The following is a 16,588-nucleotide window of genomic DNA, read 5'->3' on the forward strand; positions in this document are numbered from 1 at the left end:
ACGTTCTGCTTCCACATCTTGTTATCATTAATGTCATGAAGTTTTAGGATTGTCAAATTTGGAAAAATCTCTACCAACTATCTTCTACATGTGAATCCTATTGTTTCAGATTATTATCTTATGTTTTAAATAGGAGAGGATTTCAGGTTTGACTGAGAGTTAATGAAAGTCAAATCTTCACTCACAATTTCATGTATTTGATTATTAGAAGAATTTTCCACAGATTAATTTATATTTCCTGATATTTCAAACCTCATTTATGCTCACTACCCACATAATTCTAGGATGTGGAATTGTGGGATTGTTACCTTTGTGTAACATGATGGATGCATTGTCACAGGAAATGGTAGTTTTTTTGGAAGCAAATGTTAGGTAGGATAACTAGCAGTGATTTGATTATGTGTGGATTTGACTATGAACCACATAAGTATATACCCCTAAACCAACATTATCCACAGCTGCTGTAGGACCTCCTGCCAGCAGAGGTATGATGGATGAGAAGTTGCAATCAAAAACGACAATAGTCTCAACTGGTTCCAATAAAAATGTGTAACTTCTACAAATTTTCCCAAGACATATAACTGGTCATATTACTAGGGATTAATTTTCTTCAGTTTCATGATAAAGCCATCTCTGGCCATCACTCTAAACAAAGTTGTCCCTTTCCAAGGCTTCAGTAAAAATCTGCTGAGGAGCTAGGAATACTGGGGCCACACTTTGTGGTCCTTTCCATCTTTCCCAGGCCATGTGCATCTGAGTAAGAGGAAAATATGTTTTAGTTCCTCTGTTAGTACAACTTACTTTATGTTTGCCCACAAGCAGAGGTAGGGATAAATGACATTAGCAAACTTTTTTTTTATTGGTATATAGTGGTTACATGGCTTAAAAGAACATTGTTAGGAAATTCTTAATTACAGAATCACTTAGGTGTCTCATAATTGTACAGAAAACATTGCAAAGAACATTTTCAAAAGTAATAAAAGTTTAGCATTTGACTGAAAGTTTACTAGATGGAAGGGATTATGATCTCAAAGGAAAATAGGAGGAATTAAATATAATGTTCACAAAGGCAAAAAACTATATTAGCATAACACTATAAAGCTCAACAGAAATACTGGTAAAAATTAAGGATAAATATCACCCCATGCATTTTCCCCTCCTCCAAGGGAGGAAATTATTTATATAGAGTAGAAAATTAAATGGGATATTACTTTTATGAAGGAGGTGGCAGGTGGCTGTCTATTGGAGTGTGAAAAACCAGTAGAATCATTCGGATAAAATTTCAAAAAAATAATCAGATGACAAAATTACAAGGTAGAATAATTTTCTCTTCCTTTTGGAAATTTTTATGTGCAGAAAGTAGGAAGGTATTGGAATTAGAGGAGATAATAGCAATGTATCGAAAAAAATAATTGCCAGCATAAAGAAGAGATGAATTATTTGGTAATACAGACAATTAAAATATTCTTATCTTTTAAAATATATTCACTTTTTTGCTTTTTACCTGTGCATTTAAAATGATTGACATACAAATCTCTTGAAGTATATCACATGCAATATTGCAATTTATTCTCACATTACAGCCCAAAGAAATGGATAATGGCCAATTTTATACTTGTCATCAGTAGAATCTAATAAAATAGTCTTTTTAACACAGAGGAACATTTGTGAATGTGAGAGATTTCAGAGCAATATATTGAGAATATGAAAATTTGTTTTATTTCTATCCCTGACACCAACTAGCTTTGGTCATTTCAGAAAAATTACTTAACCTAATTTCCTTATCTGTATAATGAAGGTTGGAGTATATAATATGTAAGATTTCTTTAAACTACAACATTCTATGATGCTATGTATGTTTCACCACATATTAGTGTTTTATTCAGGAAAATAGATGAGAAATAATTTAGGCTACTGAAAAATAAAAACAATAAACAAAAGTGATTAAGAGTATTGCTGTAGACCAGAAACAAGAATTGACTAGGGTATGGAGGATAAGGAATCCTTATGCACTGTTGGTGGGGTACACATAACCACCACCTGCCTGTCTCTTTAGAAGACAGTATGGAGGTTTCTCAAAATATTAAAAATAGATCTACCATATGAAATAGCATTTTCATTCTTAGGTAGTTATATTATTAGGTGCAAAATTGTTTTGTTGTTTTGGGCATTGTTCTTGTAACGTACCATGTAAAATATACTGAGTTTCTCAAAACTTTATACTCAAATTTTATTAACCAGCATATAGCTGAATTTGTTGTTGTTATTCCAAACTCATCTTTTAACAGATGAGTTTTTTCTGTTTATATGCATGCTGATATCATATATATTTGGATTTATTTCTACCACCTCCTTTTGTGTTTTCTGCTTACTGTACATGTTCTTTGATTTCTTTTTCCTCTTCTTTCTTACCTCCTGTGGGATTGATAAAGCATTATGTATATTCTGATTTTTCTTCCTTTCTGTCTTCCTCTTCTCACTTCTTTTGATGCATCTAGTAGTTTGAAAGTGATCAAGATTATTTCTATATCTATATTGGGTATCTGTTTTTCTTTATTTTTTTATGTGTTGCAAATATACAGAAATAATCATATTTACATACATAAGTATACACTTTAGTTAATTTTCACAAAGAAAACAAATCTGTGCAACAATAGCCCTACCAAGAAGTTGAAGATTACCAGCACCCCAAACTATCCTTTATGCCTTCTTCCAGTCTATCCCCTACCTTTTATTCCCTATTATATATTACATTTGCTGGTTTTGAACTTTGTGTAAATGGTATAACAACATATGAATGCTTTATGCCTGACTCCTATTACTCAATGTTATGTTGTTAGACTCATCTATGTTGTTGGATATTCTAGTGTCATAGAGGAAACCAGTATATGAATACACCAGAGTAAGAGTAATTAAAGTAGCATGGTATTGAATTAAAACAGACACACAAATTAATGGGATATAGTGGAGGGCCCAGAAACAAGTCCAACATATGTGGTTAATTTATGTCAAAGGAGCTAAGAGTATACTTTGGAACAAGAAAATCATCTTCAATAAATGGAATAGGAAAAACTGGACAGCCACATGCTGACAAATAATTAATTTAAAAAGGATTAAAGACTGTATGTAATACCTGAAACCACACATCACATAAAAGAAAACAGACTATATACTCCTTGACATCAACCTTAGAGACGTCTTTGGGAATTCAACTCCAGGGGCAAGGAAATCAAAAGCAAAAAATAAACAAATGGGACTGTATCAAACTAAGAAGCTTCTAGAAACTCAGGAACAAAACTAACATCAAAATGAAAGTCACTCTACTAGTAAGATATTTGCAAATCATATGTTTGACAAGGGGTTAATGTCCAAACTGTATAAAGAATTCATGAATTTCAACAACAAAACCAAATAACCTGATTAAAAGATGGACACAGAATCCAAACAGCCAGTTCTTCAAGAAGACATTCAGATAGCCAATAAGCATATGAAAAGATAATCATAATCTCTTATAATAATGTAAATACTTATCAAAACTTCCCATGGGAACAACTATTATCCAAAAGACAGGAAGCAAGTATTGGAGAGGATGTGGAAAAAGGGGAACACTTCGTATACTTGATAGAAATATAACTGGTATAGCCATTATGGAAAACACTATTGAGATTCCTCAAAAAAATAAAAATAGAAATTCCATATAATTTAGTTATCCCACTTCTGGGTACCCAAAAGATAAAAAACATCAATACAAAGAGATTTGGTACTGCCACATTCACTGCAGCATTAGAATAGTCAAGAGCTGGAAACAATCTAAGAACCCACCGATAGCTGGAATAGCTGAATAGATGAATGGATAAATAAGATGTGGTAGATACACACACACACACACACACACACAGGACTACTCAGATGTATAAAAAATACAAACTCCAATCATTTGCAGCAACATGTTGGACCTAGAGAATAATATGTGCAATGAAATAAGTCAGACGGAGAAAGACAAACATTGTATGATTTCACTCATAAATGTGGTATATAGAGAATCCAAATAAATGAATTAAATAAAAAAAACTTGTAGATATAAGACAAAGTTTGTGATTACTAGAAGGGAATGGGGAAGGGGAAGAGGAAGATGGCTAAGTTGAATAAAAGGGGTCAATTATATAAAGAATAGAATTGAACTATCGATGGTGAGCTTAATATAGTATAGACAGATGTTGACATATAATAATGCACACCTGAAACTTATGTTATAATGTAATGTTACTTCAATAAGTAAATTCCAAAAAAAATTCATTTTGTATAGGAAATCACTGACTTGCTGTAGTCCTTTACATTTCCATATTTAGATAAATTAGATTCTTTGTTAATATCCATAAAAATAACTGTTTTCAACATAGAAGCTACATTTATAAATAAAATTATATTTTTTTTTCTGAAATTATTTTTCTTCTTAAACCCAAGAGCCTAAATATACTCTAATTATAGGTTGAATATTTCTTTTCCAGTATGTTTTCATTGCCTAGTTATCTGGATATAATATACTAACTCCATTGACATATCCTCATTACATTGAATATATTTCCCCATTGTTTATGGTGTCTATTGTTACTGGTGAGAAACCTGCTTGGTTTAATGTTTAATTACCATTTTTGTTGGCATTCTTTCTTTTCTTCTGATAACAGGGAAAAGTGCCTCTTAATTCTTGCTTTCCAGTTTCACTATGATGAGTCTATGTGTGAATTTATTTTTTTCATTCTTACAGTTCACTTTAAATTTCAGGACACAGGTCTTCATTAAATTGTGGAAAATTAACAGCTCTTTTCAAATATTGCTTCTTTGTGATTCTCCAAATTCTACTCTTTTGGCAGTCCTATTTCTTTCAATCAGCTCCATGAATTTCTTAATACTTGGATGACTATGAATTTATTATTTAAACTGGGACATTTTTGGAAATTTAAGGGAGTGCCATTATTACATGAAAATAATAGACGTAAAGTGGAACTCTCCCAGGCATATGGAGGTATATGATCGCTATGCTTAACATTTTAAATAATATATTGTTCCATATACTTTGATATGGATAAATCCCTCAGTAAATTTTCCAATTTATTTTCTCTTTTATTGTCTCTGTTTCAAAATTTATCCCATTTTTAAATTTTTTATTTCAATCACTGGATTTTTATTTTTTACTTCCCAGGATGTCTAGTTCTGTTTTTAATTAATTTGACTTTTTCATATTTTTTCCTAAAATAATTCATATATTTTTTCATTTTCTTCTTAAACATTCAATTTTACATTTTTAATTTTTGCTAGACAGAGTCCATGAACTTTCACTTGTAATAAAATTATGTTGCAATTGTTGTTTTTTGACTAGATCACTTTCACAGCATAAGAATTCTTTACATTTTAAAAAAAATTTTGCTTTGCAGCCTAATTTTGCATGAGATCCCTTTCTTTTTATTTACACTGTCTAGTAGCTTTGCAGCTTTGTTCATTCAATGTCTTAGAGAGCACCTCCAAACCAGATACTGTACAGAAATGAGGAACATTTGTCTATGGTTTCAGCAGAAATATGATATCTGTTCCCAGGTCAGGCGCAAGTGGTACAGTTGCTCATGTATAAGACAAGTTTGATGCTCTTGCTTTTGAAACATTCAACAAAACCATCAACCCAGATAGTGGGCAATTGCAGATTTCAACCTTGTTTTGCCAGGAGTCCTACCTAATCCCTCTGTTCTAACCTGACTCCTGTCCTCTAATTTTCATGAAATATCTTCAGTTTTCCTTCCCTGAATTCCTGTCACTGCCTTCTTCAGGAAAGGAGCCTGGAGTGAGCATGGCCTTAGCCCTGCTCAACTGTTTGCATTTCTCTTCTGCTTGTGGTGCACAGGCAATCTTTTAATAGGATTTATATCCAGACATATGTTATGGGTTTTTCCTTTTATGTTTTTATTTACTTTTGCTACATATTGATTTAGAGGAGGTATATTAAACATGAACTAACTGTTCTATTTTGATCAGAATACTCAAAATTTTGAAATGAAGAAGTAAATTGAATTTTTCTAAATGGAAACACAGGTGACTATAACATATCCAGGTTTACCAAATTTTGGAGCACATTTGAGACTGATTTTCTTTGTAGATGTATCTGAAACATTTTTGTAAATGTATAGTAGTGGTACTAATGGAATGGACAGAACGTTCTGTCCATTGGAACACTGAAAATAGTTGTCATTTTGCAATTATTTCTTTCTAAATTATGTCATATGGAACATTCCTATAGGTTAATTTTTTGTACTATATGACATTATGATTTGATTTTGAAATTAGACATACTTTACCAGTTAAAAAAGATTAAAGATACAATTTTGCACCAAAAATTATGTATTCTAAAAGAAAGAAAAAAATATTAATTCCAGTGCTTTCAACAGTGCTTGGTACATAGTAAATATTTGTAGGAAAAAAATGGACAAATATGTGAGCTTCAAACCTTTGCTGATTAGCCCCATAGGAGTAAAGGGAATAAGAGAGGGAACATGCTGTGGATGGGAAAGAGGTAGCTCACATACGCAGGATCAGTTGAGAATGAGAAGTGTAATGAAGGATAGTTAGTATAATCATCAGAGTTTATTGCTTTATAATCTAGTTGTTAAATACATGATTTTTTCATTTTGACTTCCTATGTGAGTGAGTTTATGAGTCACAAAAAAAAATCTGTCATGCATTAACCAAAACAGAGAGACACCCCCACTGATTGGGAAAAAATCTTTGCACGCCAGTCAACTGATAAGGGACCGGTCACAATTATATACAGAGAACTCACATGACTCAACAAAATCAAACAATCCAGTCAAGAACTGGGCAGAAGAACTTAAAAGACATTTCTCCAAAGAGGAAATGCAAATGGCCAACAGGCATATGAAAAAATGTTCAACATCCCTTATAATGAGGGAAATGCAAATCAAAACCACATTGAGATATCACCTTCCACCAGTAAGAATGGCACATATCAAAAAAAACAAGCAACAACAAACGCTGGCGAGGATGTGGTGAAAAAGGAACTCTCCTACATTGCTGGTGGGAGTGCAAACTGGTCCAGCCACTATGGAAAGCTGTCTGGAGGATCCTCAGTCTACTGAAAATGGAGCTACCATACAACCCTGTAATTCCACTCCTAAGGATCTACACAAAGGACACAAAAACATTGATCCAAAAGAACACCTGCACTCCTATGTTTATTGCAGCACTATTTACAATAGGTAAAACCTGGAAACAACCCAAATGCCCAAAAATAGATGCCTGGATCAAGAAGATGTGGCATATATACACAATGGAATATTACTCAGCAATCAAAAAGATAAACCCATGCCTTTTGCAGCAACATGGATGGAACTAGAAGGAATTATGCTCAGTGAAATAAGCCAGAAGGAAAAAGAAAAATATCAGATGGTTTCACTTATAGCAGGAATACAGGGGAACCCAAAAAGACATCGGTGTAAAAATATAATAACAGTACAAAACACAACAAAGCAAAAATGGACAATTATAAATCTGAGACATACTGCAGGGGAAGAGGAGGGAGAGGGATCAGAGGAAGGGAGAGAGGAGCACAGGGGACTGAGATGATGGTGCATGGGTGCATTGGTGAAGGAAACTGTATGGGGACTACACCTGAAGGGGGAGGGGGAAGCAACTATTGTTTAAAAATGAACAATGATGTAAAAAATAAAAAAAATGGTAAAAAATATGTCATGTTGACTTAGCCATGTCTTAATGTCTTGCTTCCCATTTTGACTAAATAGTACTCATCATTTATAGATCAGAAGAGACAGGCTACAGTGTGAGGTTTATGTGAATATCCTGCATACTGTGAAGGGGACATGTTTGGAAAAAAGATGTGCATGCATCATCCCCTGGTATTGTTCTAGGATTATGGATCCTAAAGAGATGGTTCATACAAAAATGTCTTACAATGTATGGGTATCAGTTTTCAGTAACATAGCTTTACCAATCCTTATTCCACTCAAGTCCCTCAATGAGAAAAAAAGGGAGTAAGTTTGGATCTTAAGAATTAGTTAGATAGAATGACATGGTTAAGTCACTACAGATTCAACCTAAACTCTCTGCTCCATTCCAGTACTCAGCATAAGCAATTGTTAAATACCAGTGGTTTTGGATCAAGTCAGATGACCAAGCTACACATTTGGACAATGACATTTTTGTGAATGATTTTATAGAAATGTTGGCCATGGATTTTTGTCTTAGGGTATGCTCAAAGTTAGTCATGCAAATTTATTTGCTGTGAAATACTGAAGTTATTATCAACTGTACCTTATTCTCCTTATTCTCACACACATTTCTATGTTTTTTAACCAGGAAAATATATTTTTTAAAGATTTATTTATTTATTTATTTATTAAAGATTTATTTTATTTATTTATACAAGCACTGGGTACAGTCAGAAGCGCGGGAGGCTGAGAGAATTCACCAGAGCCAGAGCGGGGAGCAGAGCAGGCAGAAGGACCGAAGTACACTGCTGAGGGGAGCAGCAGGCGCAGGAGAGGTCTGCGCGCCATGTGGGACCCTCCTCTGGTGGCCGGGGAGCAGCCAGGGATCGAACCGGCACTGCAGAGGCTGCGGGCAGCTTCACAACCCAGCGCTCAACCGCTGCGCCACCAGGGAGGCCCTTACCAGGAAAATTTTATCCCCCAAATATTTATAGGTAATTATTTTAGATGATACTTAATGATTTTTTTTTTTTTATAATTTATGACACTTTCTTCATCATGGCTAGGAGAAAGCTCTAGGTTTTATGCTCAACATAGCCTCTCTGCTGACCACTGATTGGCATATGCTTCTTCCTTCCTTTATATTTTATGAATCATTTGTAAATATCTCCTCCTCTTTTTGAATAATCCATTTTATGTTTTCTAAATGAAATAAAATGTAAGTACATTAAATTGATGTGGATAAATTCTATCTTTTCTGTTGGTGTTTTTAATTTATATATATTTTACATCATTCTTCCTTTTTGTGCAATGCATGCTTTCCCCTCTCAGGTGATAGTCCCTACAAAATTCCCACCACCAATTCACCCACCAATTCACCACCAAGCACCATCACCACAGTCCCTTGTGTAAGAACACATTCCCTCCCCTGTTTTGATTCCTCTCCTTTCCCCTCCCCTGAAGAGTATCTCTGATTAATGGCTACCTGTTAATATTGCTTTTTTAATTTATTGTAATTATTTTTTCCTGGTGTTTGTGTTATTTTTCAATCTCAATAGGTGTTTACTGGTAAAATTTGAGTCTGTGACATATTTTGGGTTTTGGCTCAATACTATCCCCATCTGGTTTCTCTCTGTCCTTAATCCTTCTCTATTTTCTCTTGTTCCCTCCCACCAAAATGCTGTCAGCAAAGACATCTTTCTTTCCCATTTATACTAAGTTGTTGCCACCTCCTGTGTCATGCACTGTTTCATAAGATCTTGCTGTCTGGCCTAAGCAATTGCTTCTTTCGCTTGTGCCTATGTTGTCTCTGCTTTGTCCTATTTATAGCAACTTCTTGGCTCCATGTTCTTTATTTTACAATACCTCCGATGCTCCTATAACACAAACGATGACAAATAAAAAATCCTATGTCATTTGTTCCCCCTTTAATAATTCCTTAAATACATTTACTCATAAAAATCCTCTTAATTCTCAAAAATACTCACCTATCACTATTCAGATTTTCTGAATTTATAGATTAAATTCTATATTGTTGTGCTTTATTTTACTAATCGTATTGTTGAATAGTTATATGTAACTATAAAATAAAGCATTGAAGTAGTCCCTTAACACACTCCACCCCAACTAAATATGATCAAACAATTTTATATTTACAAACATGTATTTTCACAAAAGTCCTTTCAGGATGATATAACATAATAAATTTAGTGACAGACATAATCAGAATAACAAAAGACAATTAGAAAAATGGAAAATCACAGCATCAATTTGGTAACTACAGAGGATGATGATAAGAATTAAATTTGAGAACAACTAAGTCTGAATCTTTGAGGTTTAAAGTTTTCTCAAATGTGAAGTCATTAAGATAAATTATAATTGGGCACGATGGTCTAAATTTATGAATAAAGAACATAGCAGGTACTAAGTTGAATTGAAGAATGAAACTTGGAGACAAGAAATAAAATGGAGTCTTGTGAAATTAAAGACTGCATTTTGCATATAAATTGTTTAGTAGAAGTTGTTTTACTAGGAGTGAGGAAGAAAATTGGAAATCTCATTGCTTTAGACATGGCTGTATTCACTGACTTGTTTCAGCCTAATAATAAATCAGTTTGTGAATCTTTTACAAAGAAAGATGTCACCATAAATTAGTATTTAGATTTTATCTTAACTAGTATTATCATAAAATATTTAATCAAGACGCTAAAACTGTCAATGTAGATAGATAATTTGAGACCTGGTATTTAAAAAAAAATCTAATTATTTCACATTGGGATTTTTCATTGTATATAAATACTGATTTGTGAAGTATTAGAACTTACACACTAATAACCAATGGATAATTTGTTCACAAATTATAACTATTACAAATGCTTGGCAATCACAGATGTTAATTAAATACTTTGGTTAGAAACTAATAAGAGCAGAGTACATTTTAAGAAAATAACACACTATAATACTTAGTGCTATTTTGTTCTGCCACAAAAAAGAAAATATTCTTACCTCTTCTTGATTGTTATTATTTTTTGAGATTTTTTTTTTAGGTTATCTATCTTTCCATATATTTCTCACTTATATCACACTTTGATGACTTGTGAAAATACTTATATTGTTCACATTATTTATCAAAGTCATATTAATGATGATTAAACTTTGTATATAAAATTGGGTTTGATCCTTGCCACACCCTTAGTAGACAGGGAGCATAGGAAAGAGATAAAGAAACTGAGGCCTAATGGGTACTGGATGCCTCCTTCTGTTTTGACTTACACTTCAGGAGGAAGCAAGAACTCATCTTTTAGCTCTTTGCCAGAATTACCATCTTACTTATAACCTCTTCAAAGTGGTAGGTCCTTGCTTCATTTTCACTGGCTATTTGAACCACTGGCTGCACTAGTTAACTAGTCAGTTGCCTCAAGATTTTCTTGCCTTGTGACTGTCTTAGTGATACATTTCTGATACTGATCTCTGACTTTATTATTTGCTCTTTGCCTCCAAGTAACCATGGAGGCAATAAGAGCCATAAACTGCCATCTGCACCAGTCTCTCAAGCGTTTTTGAGCCATGTCAGCTTTGTCTAGCCTTCCACCATAAGAGAGTTCCAACACCCAGTCAGGGATCAATAAATTTCAGACAATAACTCAACAGAAAACACTTTTAGAAAATGTCATTCAAACTGTTAAAAATGAGAACTTCACAAATTCTTGACAATTTCAGTCAACAGTAGGCTGGCGACATGGATTAATAAAAGTAGTTGTTATGAAGGCAGATCTTTGCAGTCCTCTTAATTTTTAAAATTGAAGTAATAAATTCCCCAGGTATACTTGAACAATTTCTGTTGACTTAATTAGAGAAGGAATGCTTCAAGGGTGAATTCTTTTCCTAAACTTGGTTGTCTTTTCAACTGATGATACATCTGAAACCATAGGTAGGGAGCAGGTGTGTGATGGTTTGAGTGTTAGCTTATATTTGGCAAAACTCTGACTACAGAGTGAAGCCATTAGCGATGTTGTCAGTGAGATTGATGATGTTACGCATTTTGAAATTGTCCTTGACAAATTACATAAAATGCACAATTCTTCTCCAAAGACATATCATGCATTGTGGCAAAATGTAACTTATAATACACTCTTTTCAGGGGCAAGGATTTTATTAGTTCAGTGAGGTATATCCAGATTAAGTTGGGTTTCTGAAATTCTCTGAAATAATTCTATGAAAATATATTATCATAAACAGCTCACAGAGTCAAATGAAAGGAGATGAATAAATGTGCTGGGAGGGAACTATTGAAATAATATGAACCTCTCCCAGGATATGATCTCTCCTTCTGTGGAATCAGGATCTGGTATGTTGGAGAAAATAGGTCTCATGGAGGTGTGAAAAGACCATGGATAATAACCCAGAATTCAATCTTGAATGGCCTGAGTTTCTGAAATTGGAGTGCATTTGCCTTGTGCATACAAAGAAACTAGAGGCACATCTTCTTATAAATGGACTGGGTCAAATTGTTCACCTTTCCTACCCCCAATAATTAACACTTTAAATACTATTTTACATTAAAATTAAACAGATATATTATGAAGTATAATTTAAAATTCCCATATTTTTTAAATGAAGAGTAAAAATTCAAAGAAATTTTGTGCTTATATTGATTGGTCACATCTCTAGCTAATGGCATGTATCTACCTGCCTTTGATTTAGATATAATTATGGATATGCTACACCAGAAAATGGACCTAAGTATGGAGACAGACTGGACAGGCAGAGCACAATCTCAGGAAGCCTGAGGTAACTCCAAAGACCAAGGCGGAAGTCCACACAAGGCTGAATATCTATGTTAATTCCTTTCCTCATTCCTTGTCACCCTCCTTTTTTAACATAAAACTAAAACACAAAATCATCGAGTTTCAGGATTCAGAGAGATTTGCGGGGGGGGGGGGGGGCGGGGTTTAAATATTCTTACTACATAAAAATTCTAGAAGAGGTTTTCAAAAGTCTGCTGGAATACGTCAATGACAGGAAACTCACTATTTTGCAGAAAGTTCTTTCTACCTTCCAAGCATATGAATTATGTAGGAAATGGAGGTGTGGTATGAACAATGGTTTCTAAGGCCACACATCAGAAGAAAAGTTAGCTTTAAAAATCTCTTTACCCTGACTTTTCATCAGTGCTCTTTTCATGAATCTTTAGTGGAAAATTTGACTATAACTTAGTGTAAAGGAAACTGGTTTGGCAAAACTCTGAAAGTCCTAATTCAAGCCAGAAAAACATATGATACCATAAAAAGTTACACAATCTAACTGAATAGAGAAATATGCAGCACTATTGCCCATCTCCTAACACTGGGGCAGGAAGTTCTTACTCCATTTTTAAGTCATAGAGCTTGTGTACTGAAGAATTATTTCCCCATTTGTTCTTCTCCTCCTCTTCTGGGTTTGTAGGTAGCCCAGATATAGACTGTTACTTCAGAGGAAAAAATTTAAAAGGTATTCTCCCATTTTTGAGTCAATAAAAGTAAAGAATCTATAATAAACCACAAGTAATTCTAGAATTATGCAAAAAAATTCCACAAAATATATACAAAAATTTTTACCAAATATTGCAATGATTCTTTACCCTCAATTCTAGAGGGTCAACTGCATATCAATTAAAAAATTTTAGGACATAATTTTAAAGTAATAAAAACATTCTACTTGTAATCACACAACTAATTGATTGCTTTATCAAGTGCATAACTTCTGTAAAGATTTTGTTTAAACTGAAATTGCTGTAAGTCACACCATGGAGAACAAAAAACAGACTTAAAAGGACATAAGGGAAAGGCAGAAAAAAGGAAAACTGCTGCTGATAAAATGACAAGATTTCAAGGAAGAGATTTATATAAACTGAATTGAAAATTCTAGATAGGCAAAGAAGTTGAAAGGCAGAAAAACAAAGCAGACTCAAAAAATGAAAAGTATAAAAACATGTTAGTAGAGGTGTCACTAGGTCTTACAAACCTTTATCAAAGTTTGGAAAGAAGAGAAAAAAGATAAAGGACTACCAAATCCTGGGCCACTTCTATGTATCCCACCTAGTGCTATCCCAACCTAAGACAAGGTGAAGAGAGAACAAAAGATAATGAACTTGACATACAATATTTCCCAGAATTGCTGAATATGCATGCTAACATTGTTAATGTTATCTATGTTAATGTTATATGCATTGTTAATATGCTAACATTATTAATGTTAGCATATCCAGCTACATTGTTAATGTTAGCATATTCAGCTGTTCTGGGAAACATGGGGACAAACCATGCTATTTAAATATTACAAGCCTAATCATCGATTATTAATAATATTGTATGTACCAGGTATTAAGTTCCACACTGACATAGCCGTTAATAGTTCTCATTTATACTAAAGCGTTTAAGGTAGTTTATTTATTGGTCTATTATTGATGTCAAAGCTATGTAACTTTATGCTACAAACATTATTTCACTTAAAGCTCAGAGTCCATCTTCAGTTTTTTAACATTCTAACAAGATTAAATGGCACAATTTTAGAGTGATGTTTTCAAAACGAAAACCCATTTTCTTTCTTAGTACTTAGAGGTAAGTTAGCTCGAGTAAAAAAAACATATCATTGGGCCTCCCCCGTGGCGCAGGGGTTGAGCGCTGGGTTGAGGAGCTGCCCGCAGCCTTTGCAGCGCCGGTTCGATCCCTGGCTGTTCCCCGGCCACCGGAGGAGGGTCCCACATGGCGCGCAGACCTCTCCTGCCGCCCACTGCTCCCCTCAGCAGTGTACTTCGGTCCTTCTGCCTGCTCTGCTCCCTGCTCTGGCTCTGGTGAATTCTCTCACCCTCCCGCGCTTCTGACTGTACCCAGTGCTTGTATAAATAAATAAATAAATAAATAAATAAATCTTAAAAAAAAAAAAACACGTATCATTAGCGTCACAAAATAAGTTAATACTTTTGCTAAGTTTAAGAAACTGATAGTTTGGCAATGCTGCATTTCTGCATAGTAGGCATTTTACTGAAGAAAACCTAAAACACAGACAAGTTCCCAGACACACAAAGCCGAAACCGGGCTGCGACTGACATCCAGGGTCCATCCTCTCAACCACCCGCACGCCGCCTCCCGCGGCAGAAACCTGGCAAATCGAACTTACAGTCATGGCTCTTCAGAAAGCACCAGAGCCTTAAAACGAGAACAGGATGCTCCGAGAAAGGAGGAGACACCAAGAAAGAGCTCTTAAACGTTGACAATGTGAATAAGCAAAATAAAACAGAAAAACGAGAAACGTCTCCCAGCACTACCAGCACAGCAGCTGCGGCCTTCAGTCCCGCACCCCCTGGACCCGCCGCGACGACGCTCACAGGCCTGCCCGGGGCCCTGAGGCCAGAGGCGGCTGCTACAGAGCCCAATGCGATCCCCAGGCACCCAAAGGCCCTCTGGCACCCCCGGACACAAGCGTGCGGCCTCTAACCCCGGCTGTTGCTTGTTCCTGAGACACTTGGCGCCAGGAAGCACGCGGCCTGCAGCTGTGGGCAGTTACCCACGCAACAGTAAGACCAAAAGCGAGGGGAAAATAGGCAAATAAATTCTTTTTTTAAAGGCTCATTCCCTTCAGAAAGGCTGAGTGGGGACAGCAGCTTTCTGAAGTTGTCCTGCAGGACCCTACAACAGCTTTTCACAGAGCTGTGACCTTCTTAGTCACTTGGCCCTCCGGCCTTGCCTCACTCCCGTTTCCAAGCACTTTTGCTTCTCTGGCTCTCCGCCCGCCGGGACTCAGCTTGTTACCTCAGCGCCGCTTCCCAGGGCATCCGGTCCAGGATAAGGCTCCTCAGACAACGCCCGCCTCAGTTCTGAAGTTTTGGGACAATTCACATTGTCAAAAGCAGCTGCCACTGCTTTTCCCAGAGGAAGCCGGATCTCGCCAGATCTTGGGGATCCTTATAGGGTCCCCGCGAGTCCTGGAGTGAGACACACCTGGTGCCCGAAGTAACGGCCAGCAGGATGGGCACAGTGCAGGTTTTCTATGATCTGAGCAGACGGGATAAAGGAGGAGAGAGTCCTGGAGCCCTCAGTGGCTTTTGCAGGCTTTTATTAGGATTTACCAGGTACACGGCAGGCAGAGGTGCCTGGGGGCCGGGAGGCTGGCAGGCCACCCAGCCCCCAGCAAGTCTTCCCTCTATCTGGGCTCTCCGGCCTTCTCTAGTGGCCTCTGCTTCTCCCCTCCTTTCACTCTGCTGTTCGTTCTCTTCTCTCTTTGGTTCTGCTCTTCCGTTTGTTCTGTGGGCATCCCCGTGATGCGCCCTTATAACCCCGGTTTCAACCCAGGTGAATCCCATCTACATATGCCCACGCACTATTCCAGGTGTCCGCCATCAGGCATGTATTTAGGACGGCAGAGTCATCATCAATCCTGATGGCAGGAGGGCAGAAAAGCCTGATGTTTTTTTCAATTACCCTACACCTGGTCTTAGACTCCGCTTCATGGCCCACGCATGTTCATTTCACTCTTCCACTTCTGGACTTTGGCCTCTAGACCTTCCTCCTCTGTACAACCTTTGGGGCAGAACCCATCTCTGGCACCAACCCTGGCCTCTGAGGCAGCCGCCCCTTCACGTGATTCCACGTGGGTGGAAGCAAGACCAGAGTGTCCAGGATTTAGGGTTGGCCTGTTAGGGCATGGGCGAGGACCCTTTGCTGCGGAGTCTAAGGTACCCCGAAAATGAATTGAAGAGACCATCTCTTAGACATGTCAGCATGAAATTTCAAAGGTGCAAATAAAGAAAAGATTATGAGCTTCGACTAAAAAATTATAAATGTACACACACACATACTTTATAAAGGAACACAAACCAT

General features: G+C 36.1%; 1 long non-coding RNA gene across 1 annotated transcript; it reads right to left on the bottom strand.

The window, feature by feature from the left end:
- Positions 1-649: 649 nt before the first annotated feature.
- LOC129146474 (uncharacterized) lies at positions 650-15,546 on the bottom strand. Its single transcript, XR_008553251.1, has 3 exons — positions 15,521-15,546; positions 2,413-2,494; positions 650-753 (listed from the first exon to the last, which is right to left on the bottom strand). It is a non-coding gene; the product is annotated as an uncharacterized LOC129146474 (long non-coding RNA).
- Between the last annotated feature and the right edge of the window lie 1,042 nt (positions 15,547-16,588).

This window comes from Talpa occidentalis, unplaced genomic scaffold, assembly GCF_014898055.3.
Source record: "Talpa occidentalis isolate TD23 unplaced genomic scaffold, MPIMG_talOcc4v2.1 talOcc4.2, whole genome shotgun sequence".
NCBI lineage: Eukaryota > Metazoa > Chordata > Mammalia > Eulipotyphla > Talpidae > Talpa > Talpa occidentalis.